The 11,722-nt window shown below is 29.3% G+C and overlaps 1 pseudogene; it reads right to left on the bottom strand.

Moving 5' to 3' along the window:
* The window catches only part of LOC129302573 (probable helicase MAGATAMA 3), a 5,157-nt pseudogene extending 3,003 nt beyond the window's left edge, over nt 1-2,154 (bottom strand).
* Between the last annotated feature and the right edge of the window lie 9,568 nt (nt 2,155-11,722).

The raw sequence follows: 11,722 nt of genomic DNA, 5'->3' as shown, positions 1-11,722 counted from the left end.
TAAACCATATATTAAGGAAGCGACACCAATATTAAGAATCCAAAACAAATGTCAATTTTTTCATTTCCTTGGAAGAATGAATAGCCACAAATATCCAATACAGAAGTTGAAATAAATTTCTCTTCACAGAAGGTACATAAATAACATTGTTCAAATGTAAAATATGACCAGAATTTAAATACAACGAAATAGTTCAATGCATTCAACTGATGCCTTGCTCCCTACTATGCCAAAGAATACTTCTGTGCCTCACTTGGAACCTTCTAGTTTCTTAGCCCTTATAGGAAATTCACAACATATACAGTGACACATAGATCCAGCCACCATGAGTCAAAGAAAGTTTTCAATGGTGTTAGATTCAAAATAGACTAGAGCTAGAGGGGCAATTTGAAGAATTGTCCCTTCATTTTCTTGTTTATTCTTCAATTTGAAGCAATTAGCTTTAATGTGACCGGTTTCTTGCAATAATTGCATAACCCCTTAAAGGGTTTCTTCCTCCTTCTCGCTCTTATCACCATCCTTCTTAAAGGTTGGATTATTAGGCTTTAGGGCATCATGCTTCTTCTCCCTTTTCTTATATGACTCTCCAGATTTACTGTTAGAGCCATGAGAAACATAGTTTATTGAGTGAGAGGAATTCTTCTTTATAGCTTCCTCTTCTTGAGTGACTATCAATATCATCTGGTCAACAAACCATTCAGCTTCTTGTGAGTTGTATGAAGTCCTCAAGAATGCATACTTTGATGGCAGTGATTGAAGAACATGGTAAATTAAGGTACTTTCACCCAAATCAATCCCATATGACCTAAGCTTGTTATAGTAATGAACAAGCTTCAGAATGTGCTCCTGACACTAGAAACTCCATCATATCGAGTATTGTTAAGAAGTGATAGATAATAGTTCGAGTCTTATCAAGCTTCTTGTATTTGTTACCAATAGCTTTCAAGTACTCTACTATAGTATCCTTCTCAGGAATGTTGTCCCTAATTTTCTTTTCAATTGTATACTTGATGATTGCTAGACAAATCTGGTTGGCCTCACTCTATTGTTTATGGAAGGTCATTTCAGAAGCATTAGACTCAGAAGAGAGATCCGCAAGCTTGGGTTTTTTCAGAGCTAAATCTTTCTCAAAAATGGTCAATACATAGTCAGGGACTCTTTTCAGTCATCATAATTAGTCCCATTGAGAGCCTTCACAGAGGATAGTTGTGTAAAAGCAGAAACTAAAATCGCAAAATAGAAATGGAAAATATTAATTATGCGTGCACAACATAATTATAAAAGAATTTCCCAACAAGTGATTATCAATATGCAAAATAATCATGCACCAAGAAGGCTCATATACCATAAAAGTTTACCTCATACAAAAGTTCATACAAAATAATGCATTAAAACATTTTCATACCTATAGGGTACAACAAATATCTAACACATTAAGGAGTGCTATTAGCATATCCTCAAAACTAACCATCAAAATCACATTAATAATGTCACACCTATGGGGTATGTCTATTATCAATGCTACAAAATCTTAAGCATCATCAATAATTCATAAAGTCACAAATTTTATGATCTTAGGACAAGTCTTTTAGGGTCTTTTAGGAATTAGGGAACAAATTTAGGACTTAAGTAAAATTTTGAAAGGTGTCCAGGGGTAAATGGGTAATTTTAGAAGAGATTTGGGTTTAAAAATGCAATTCTAGAACTTAAGGGACTAATTAGAACTTCAAAATTTATTAGGGTCATGGAAGAAATTACAGAAATTTTGGGCTGAAGGAGGTAATTCTATCCTGAGGTCAAAACGTAATTAACAGAAATCCTTTTTTTTTATACACACACACTAATACTACTGGGCCGAGATTAAGGCCCAATATGTTAAGTGAAACGCTGGCCTATTCCTCCTTCCCTTCCCTTTCCCCTTTTTTTATAAATTAGGTCTGGGCCCAACGAAAATTGGGCCCAACACTCTATGAACTGGATCCCTAGGATCAGCCGCGAGCCACAAACCCAGGGAGACGCCGTGAACCGGCCATCTCTAACGGTCTGCACCAGCCACGAGTCACAGCACAGCGAGACGCCGTGAACCAGCCATCTCTGACGGTCCAGCAGCTCTCTCCGTCGGCAACTATCTCCAAACGAATCTACAGTCCCCATGCTATGAAGAACAGAAATCATGGGAGAGTGATGTTGCAGCAGCGCCGTGAACCTGAACAGGGGAGAAAACGCCGGCGACCATGGAGCAGGCGAGCAACGGCGAAGAATAAACTGCAGATGACGGTGGAAGTACCGGATTCTGTCAGGTCACTAGAAAAGAAGCTACAGAATTCTGTCAGGTCACGGCATCTCCCTCCCTCCCAAGATCTGACTGTGATGGTCGAATTCCATCATTGTTTGTGTGTGAACCAGAGTCACCGGAAACGAAGCTGACGGTGGAAGTACCAGATTCCGTCCCGTTCCGATGTTGGAAAAAAAAATGAAAGGGAAGAGAAGAAAGAGAGTCTTACAGCAATACACAATTACATAGTAAATCTCATACACGACAAAGAATAATGGAAGGAAAATTATTAAGTATGTTAATAAATTCTAAACATGCTCATAAATAAATTTTATTAATTCATAAAGAAGAATTGAGATATATAAATTTAAAATTCGTTATCAAGGCTCTGATGCCACGTGTTGAATCTTTATATCTCAATTCATATAAATGAGTAAAGTGATATTCTCAGAGCTTTTAGAGAGTTCAGAGATAATAGAGTAGAAGAAATGAGTCGCGTATATGCGGTTATCGACTAATCGTCTTATATAGATCAGATCGGTAACCGCCTTATTAAATAATAAATAATTATTTATCTTATTATCTCTAACTCAGTCAGTTAAGAGATAGGGAATAACTGACGGCTATTGGGTTGTCGGTTGGGCCTCTACCCATTGGGCTCACTTATGTGGTCCTCCTATCACGGTCCATACAAGATCATAAAGACCAATCTATTTGGGCTTATTAATTAATGTTAATCCATAATTAAATAAATATTCCAACAGCTTTGACATTTAAATTAATAAAATATTGTATTGAAGAACTTGCGTCGTGTGGAATTGGAAGGTAGGGTTTCATTGATGACTGGTTAATGTGGTGTCATATGATCATGTCCAATCATATTATTAGCAAAATATTCATATTCCTCATACCCAAAAAAAAAAAACAAGAAGAAGAAGTCATTCTTTGTCATCAGTATTAAAAAAATAAAAATAATATATAAAGTCATGCTATTTATAAATAATGAATTGTAAGTATAACTTATCTCATCAACAGAAATTCGAATAAATCATACAATTTATGACTTATAAATAATATTTCTTTTTCTTTTTCCTGTCTTTACACAAAGTATCAAAGCTACACTAATGCTAATATCTTTTTTATTTAATAAAATACTTTTCAGAAACAATTTTTTGCCATCCCACAAAAAGGTTCGTGATGCATCATTCTCCCAAATAATCACATTTGGGAGAGGGGGTGAGGGAGAGTAAAGGCGAATGGTGGCATCAATCTTGTTCTTATCTTGCCTCTTTAAACAGTCTAAGCAACTTGATAATGGAGTCCCTATTCACAGACAAGTCAATATATTTTGAGTATAGATTGAAGGTTATAAATTATTGTGTTGTTTAATAGTCATTTGAATGGTTGATATTGAAGCAACCCAATCATTCCACGCACAAATTTAATTAGACACCACCAGATATGCAGCTTTTTAATTATTGATATATATTACTCAAATTTAATTATTACCATCTTTTTTTTTGGGGAAAGTGAATCAGAAACACTAATGAAAGTTTGATGTGATTTTAATTTTAATTTCCTTTTTCAGAGGTGCAACTTTGTTTTCAGGACCCACCCCTCAATTGCCACAACATATTGATCCTTTTTATGCATGATTGAGCATTTTATCTAATTTCAACTATCAAATTTGGATTTTATGTTAAAAATGTTTTTCAAAAACTAGTAATTGATAATTGAAATGTGGTTTTTAGGACTCAAACCCTAATGAGAAGTCGAAGGGGGACTCAAACAAGCTTTAGTTAACCAGCGTTGGTCAACCTAAGGGTACAAACAAGTAATTTTTTTTTAAATATATTCAAATATAAATCATATTACAATAACTGATTTTTAATTTAATTTTAATTTACAAACTATAGTTCCACGGGAGCTTTAGTTGTCCAATGTTCGTCAACATAAGGGGCCATTTATTGCTGTTTTGAGGAACCTTTGTTGATTTTAGCGCTTTCATTCACAAAGGTTGCGATTTCAACGGTCGGTTTGGCCTAGACACGTGATCCACAAAACAAAGCTTGGTTAGTGAAGGAGATTGGTTTCTACGCTCATCACTGTAATAAAATCTGAATCACTAGATCATCTGAATTTTGATTTAAATGATACAAATTTAAAGTACTATTACATATTTTTATTTTATATTCATTAAAATAAAAATTATAAAAATTATAAAATAATTTTAATAATTTTTTATTTTTAATATGATCTAAATTTAATTTAGAGGGCCCAATTTAATATTAAGAGTTTTATAATTGATATATGTTGACTATTTAGATATACTTTGCACAATTTAGATTAACGCCAGATTAGATTTAAATTGTGCAGAGTACATTTGGATAGTCAACATAGATTAATTATAAAATTCTTAATATTAAATTAGGCCTTTCAAATTAAATTTAAATCATATTAAAATAAAAAAATATTAAAATTATTTTATATTTTTTATTTTAATAAATATAAAATAAAATAGTATTTTAAATTTACATCATTTAGTTGTTCAGTTTTCAGTGCAGCGCTGAGCAGCACGATGCTCATTAGTGCACTGAGCCCTGAAACCAGTCCCATTAGTGAAGTGGGCACCATTAGTGATATTTTCTCTTGAAAAACAGGCATGGCTACATTATTGCAAACGTTTCCGAACACAAACGTATGAAAATAGCTAACACTAACAGACGAGGTTGTGTTTGGAAGCGTTTGCTATGATACTAACAGACGAGGTTGTGACATCGACATATGGCCAATATTCACGGGGAACAAAAAAAAAATATAAAAGAACTGATTGTGAGATCCTTTGAAATGAAGTGATCGAAAACAGGTAGTGGATGAGACAAAATCAAAAGGCTGGATGGCACGTAGACTGGGCCAGCCTTCGATGAAAATCTATCTATATCCATATAAAGTTAGATAATGACGGAGCTGGTATGTAGTTCACATTGTTGCCCACATAAACTTGAAAAAATTTAGGGTTCATTAGTAAAGCAATCAATTTTTAATGTTTAATCTTATTCAGATTATAGGCCAAGCCCGATATATTAAATAATTTTTATTGTGGTATATTAAATATTATACTATTGATACTGCTATCATCTATGATATTAATAATATTTGATTGTACTTCATTTTTTGAGCTGTCTTTTTAGTCAGAAAAGTATCAAAATTTTCAATTTTATAGGTTCTTTTTCTACTTTTTTTTTAATATCTGAATTCTCTCCCTCCTCATTTATTAACTATTAATAATTGTTTATATAAAAATACTCTTTCCGTTTAAAAATGTAAGGTATTTTTTGAAGAGTTGTATGTTCAAAAATATAAAGTATTTTTAATCTTTTGAGGTGTAATCATTATCTTTTTTTTTAAGTGTCCCTATTGATAACAAATTTATATTTATTATAGATTGTTTAATAGAGATAAATATAAAAAGATAAAGTTAATTTGAAAGTAGGTAATTACTTTATTAAAAAATAAAATTTAATTAAAAATAATTTATATTTTTAAATAAAAAGGGTATAAACAAGCTTAAATGGACCAACCCTTGACCCTAAAAAGGTTAGAATATTTATGTTTGAGCTTATTGTCTGTGTTCCCTCCCACTTTTTGCACTTTTTGACAAGCTGTTTCCAGCCAGCGTAGCTCGTCCGGTGTTCATACTCACTGACCCTAAAAATGGAGTTTGGTTACATGAACATGAACATTAACAAGCAGAAGAGAAAGCACAAAGGCATTATAATTGCCAAGTAAAGAATAAAACAGGAAACAAAATATAGAAAATAAAATGCCAAAGCAAACGAAACAAGACGTACACATCATCTATACGGAACCAGTTTCGGAAAATTAAAATTTGAATGGTCTAGATTTTTTGTAATTTTAATTTTAATTTTAATTTTTATAAAAAAAATTTTATAATTTTTTTAATAAATATATTTATTATCAATTTGGACAGTACTAAGACTCAGAGTAGTTCAATTTAATATTATATTTTTCATAAATTGATTATCTAGATGTACTCTGAATAAGACAGTTTCAATATTAAATTTTTTAATAATTTTTATTTTATTAATTTTTTTAATAATTTTTTATTTTAATAAATATAAAATAAAAATTTAAATAAAAAATTTAAATCTAGACTTTACAGATAAAAATATAATATTAAATTTAGAATGTTCAGAGTACATCTAGATAAATAATTTATAAAAATTATAATATTAAATTGAATCATCCAAATTAAATCAGTAATTTCCAAATTGATAATAAATATATTTATCAAAAAAATTTATAAATTTTATTTTTATAAAATATAAAACTAAAATTGAAAAAATGTGGATCATTTATATTAAAATTTGGATGGTTCAGATTTTTATGGATGATGATGAGCAGCACGGTGCTCAGCAAGAAACCGGTTTCTCATCTGTACTAAATTTCCTCTTAAAAAGATAAATGTTTTTCCCCCCTTAACAGAAATGCTTTTCAAAGTTGGTGGAATGGAATGGAGATAAGAAGGCCACAACACCCGTATGCTATATATCTCTTAGACTCTCGCTTGAATATTACTTCATGTTTTTATTTTTCTATTCATCCTAAAATGAGGAGAAAAAATGTTTTATGATCTCTATCTACTCCCCCCCCCCACCCTAACTTGACATAATAAAGCATATATAATATTTGAAGGAAAATATATATATATATATATATAAAACTAATATAACATAAATATTTAAATATATAATTATATTTATATTTAGTTTTACAAAGATATAATTAAAAAATATATACCTCTATTTTTTAAGTTTCACTCATCAATTTTTTATAATATAAAAATAATTAATTATCATGTTTGCCTTAAATTTTTTAAAAATTTCCTTTTCAATATAAAGCATCATTAAATTGATGAAAATTTTATCTTTCATATGGGCATTAAATGATTTAAATGCATCCTTGATATCTAAAATTTGTTCTATTTAGGAAACTTTATTACTTACTCACTAAATTTACTATTTAGTTCTTTTGATTGATAATTATAGTAAATAAATATATCAACACTATAAATGAAACTCAACTGTCACAAAAATCTTTATGTTTATATCAAAGTAAAAATCATTCATACCATAAATTTTAATTTATTAGTTATTACAAAAAAATTTAAAAGTAATTTTTTTAGAAGAACATCTTAACCATAATATATTAACTTGTGATTTTATGGTAGATATTAAGCACATAACATCTTCAAATTTTATTATAGTGCTTGACAAAGTTTATTAGTAATATTTCTCATAATTTCTTTTATCAAATATAAAATAAAAGTAAAATTAAATGACATCAATATTTTAAGAGCATGTGCATGCGTCATCATTTTGTTAAAAATAAGAAATCATATGACAATTATATCTTCAAGTTACTAAAATAGTTACACCATACATGCATAAAGGAGTACATATAAAATCAAAGCTTTTATGATATGCTAACTTAGATAGAGGGGCTGAAAATATATGACCCTTATGTTTTATTTAAAAAAAATTAATTCCCCCTGGACCCCTGGCCTCCACCCTGTTTCTAAGGATCCTTAATTAATAATTTTTTTAAATCCATAAAACCGCAATTAACCTTATCATGTGCTTCCCCATCTAGTAATGAAATATTAATCTCCTTTGTTATTCATCATTATCGAATTAAGAAAAATAATTAAAATATTAATGAGGTTACATTAATACCTTAGTTTCCTTGTGGTGTTTATTAGTCTTCATTTCATTTAGAAGCATTTTCTATACAAATTATATGTTGTTTAGTACTCCCTTCATTTAAAAATATAAAGTATTTTTTGAGGAGTTGGATGTTAAAAAATGTAAGGTATTTTTAGTCTTTTGAAATATAATCATTGTCTTTTTTTAAAAAAAAAAGTGTCCCTATTAATGAATGACTTTATATTTATTATAAGATGTTTAATAAGGATATATATGAAAAGATAGAATTAACTTGAAAATAAGTAACTACTTTATTAAAGGGTGAGATTTGATTAAAATGTTTTTTATTTTTAAATGAAGAGAATATTATTTTCATTTGGCCTTGTGAGTACTGAGTAGTCACCTTCTTGCCATACATGCCTAAAATAATATTATATTAGTTTCATCACCTTTTCATCTTTGCCTTCCATCATTTTTTCTTTAATTTCTTTTTGGATTAATTGAACAATATTAAAAGATTAGTTGTCAATCTAGAAACTAACAATGGCAAAAACATGATTAGGTAGCAAGATTAGGAGAATTGGTGGCAAGTTAGAAGTATAAGATGTCAAGACAAAGAATTTAACCAAATTTCACTCCCTTTTAAACTTCATTATACCTCCACACTTTCTTCTTCCGTTTCATATTATCATGTTCTATTGCAAATAGAAGGATAATGTGTTAAAACAAACAAGCAATCATTAAATTAGCTTACATGTTCACGAAGCTATATCTTTGCATGTGAGTTACCCCCTTCCTCTCCTTAATATCAAATTAATTCGTTTCTAATCCATTTGTATAGCAAAAGTGTGCCTTTCCTTGTATACATGTCCAATTATTTCTTGAGTATATTTATTTTTACGTTGTTTTTCCTTACTTTATTGGGAAAAAAAACTACAGTTTAATGTATGATGTAGCGTCTTGAAAGTGATTGTGCGCATGTTCAATGCCTGTTTGAAAAATCTGAAATATGTGTTGAGGATTGATTGCCAGTTCTTGTACTCCTTGTTTTGCCACTTTATGTTGAAAAGACATACATGCATGCGCTTGAGTGATAAGACGTGTATAAATTGCATGATTTTAAAAAAATGAACAGGATCGGCCGGTTTGATTGGGAACTGACGACTTGTATGGCCCGATTGAGGCAACAAAACCGAAGAATAATCAAACGGTCAATGAACCGAAAAAACCAAAAAAACCAAACGGTCCACCAATTGAAGTGGTTCAAGAGATTAAATCTTGAAAAAAGAAAAGAAAAGAAAAGAAAGGGGGACGAATGGACGAGATCAAACCACAGATGATGATGATGAAGAGAGATGAAAAATTCAAAAAAATGGAAGGAAAAAAAAAAACAAGCGTTTTAAAGCAAATAACCATTTTAGATGTGTTTTTTTCCTTCAGAAAATTAGCGAATCTGGCGTGAAATCATCTGATAGGATGAAACTTGGAAAGCTACCTTCAACAACACTGACAGGCCGCAGAGAGGAGAGGGAAAAAGAAGACGGCGCAGAGGTAATCTTGGAATAGGGTTCGGATATTAAAATATCATGTTTCTCCCTCCACGTGTAGGCTCAGTAGCTTTTTTAATATCTCATTAAATTATATAATATTATTGTGTTGAAAAAAAGTGGCCCGAAAAGTAGAGCTGGAAAACGAATTTATAAAAATTTCTTACAAATTTTTTTAATATCTCAGTAGCTTTTTTATAAAAGAATTTTTTACGTAATTGAAACATAAAAATTTCTTATAAATTTTCTCACAGAACATCAATTTATGCATAATTTTTCACACATGTTTTTCATGGTTATGATATGAAAGAAATATCCATGAGAATGATATGAGAAAACATGCAAAAATAAAGAATTACAGCATTGCGGGTTCAATTTGGTGACAACTTTCTCACAGCTTGTGGTCATAAAGAAATAAAAGGAAGGCTGTCAAAAAAAAAAAATAGTAAAACCAACTCCTCACAGACACAAGTTTTTACGAAAGTTGTGCCGTGAAAAACTTTTCTAAATGAAATAAGAGTTATCGTGTTTTTTTTTTTTCGTGAAAACTTTTCTCAGATAGCTATACATGAAAAATATTCAAGTGGTTTATGGTGTTTTTGCAAGCAATTCTCACAGCTCATACATCCGGAGAAAGCCTCTCCAAATAGTTTATGCGAGAAAGTTTTTTGAGAATTTGTTTCTTACAGTCAACTTAACGATGAGAATTTTTTTGAAGCATTATTCATAACAAAAGTTTTCAAGTTATTCATTTTAAGTATTTATCATAGATAATATATCAAGAAAACTTCTTTCAAATTCATACTGTGAGAAATTGTTATCATGAGAAATTCTCATTGATGAACGTTGTGAGAAAGTAGTTTAAGTGTATGTTCCCATTTTCAATAAGTTTTTTAAATAATATTAATTAATTGAAAAATCATTTTTATGAAAAATATATTTAATTGTATAATTTTTATTTTATATGAAGTTAATTATTAACTAATTAAAAAAATTCAGATAATATTGATTTTGTGTTCAAGATCAAACCATAAATTTTTTGCCTACATTTCTAAGGAAAGAATATTTTGTTTGCATTACAAATTTTCTCAGAATTTATATATTAATAGAACCTCTCTCAAATCCCTACCCATGAAAAATTATTATTGCAAACAATTTCTTAGAGTTTTATCATGTATGAGAAATCCTCATTTAATAGGTGTGAGAAAGTTATTTAAATATATATATATATATATTTTTACAATTGTGCATAGTTGTTATTAACTTTATAAAAGAGGTTATATAACTAAACTAAGCCAAGCTTTAACACTTCACGCTTTTGGGTTGAATCAAATACTTAAATTATTAGATATTATTTTATTTTTTAAGTCGATTTCAATAATTTTTATATTAAAAAATTAAGATTTTAAATTTTTATCTAATTTTAAGTTTATTTTATTATTAATAATAAAGAAATTTGGGTATTTTAGCTAAGCCCATATGGGTTCAGACTTGGTCCATATTTCTTCGAGTTCATTGTTTTGAGGAAGATAATAATTGGAGGTTAGCTAAACTAATCACATATGAGATCCTTATAGTTATTTTGTATTATAAGTTATTAGTATTCTTTAAAAATTCAAAATTATTCAAAATAACTATTAATAAAATTTATATGGTTAAAATTAATTTTTTATTACAACATTTTTAAGATAATTAAAAAATTATAGATAAAATTTATTTTTTAAAAATAAGGGAAAAATTTAATTTTTTTGGCAGAAGATAAAAATTTAATAATTTATTTATTAGTTTTTGAGAAAAATATAGAAAAATAAAAGTAAAAGATATTTAACATAAAATTTTTACATAAATTAATATAATACATATTTATTAATAATTATATACTTCATTATTTTTATTTAAAAATAAATATAAAATTTACAAACTGGTTAAATGTTTGTAAGAAATTATTTAAAATTTAAAATTTGTTCATTTTCCTAACCATCAGCGAAATTCACTTTCATTTCCACTGCATCCAGCATCTTCCCCGTCATTCATTGCTCTGTGGACCCCATAAACCCATCCCCACCTACGTGGCACCTTCCTCCTTCCTGCACTCCTTTTAATCCTACCTTGTTCCCTTTATAAATAAATTCTCCTCACTTATCACCTTTATCTCCACACCGGCGCACGCACAA

The sequence above is a fragment of the Prosopis cineraria genome, unplaced genomic scaffold (assembly GCF_029017545.1).
Source record: "Prosopis cineraria cultivar Desert tree isolate PC_DT_omini unplaced genomic scaffold, ASM2901754v1 PC2, whole genome shotgun sequence".
NCBI classification, from domain to species: Eukaryota; Viridiplantae; Streptophyta; class Magnoliopsida; order Fabales; family Fabaceae; genus Prosopis; species Prosopis cineraria.
The sequence above is the reverse complement of the archived record's forward strand: the minus strand, read 5'-3'. Positions and strand labels throughout refer to the sequence as shown.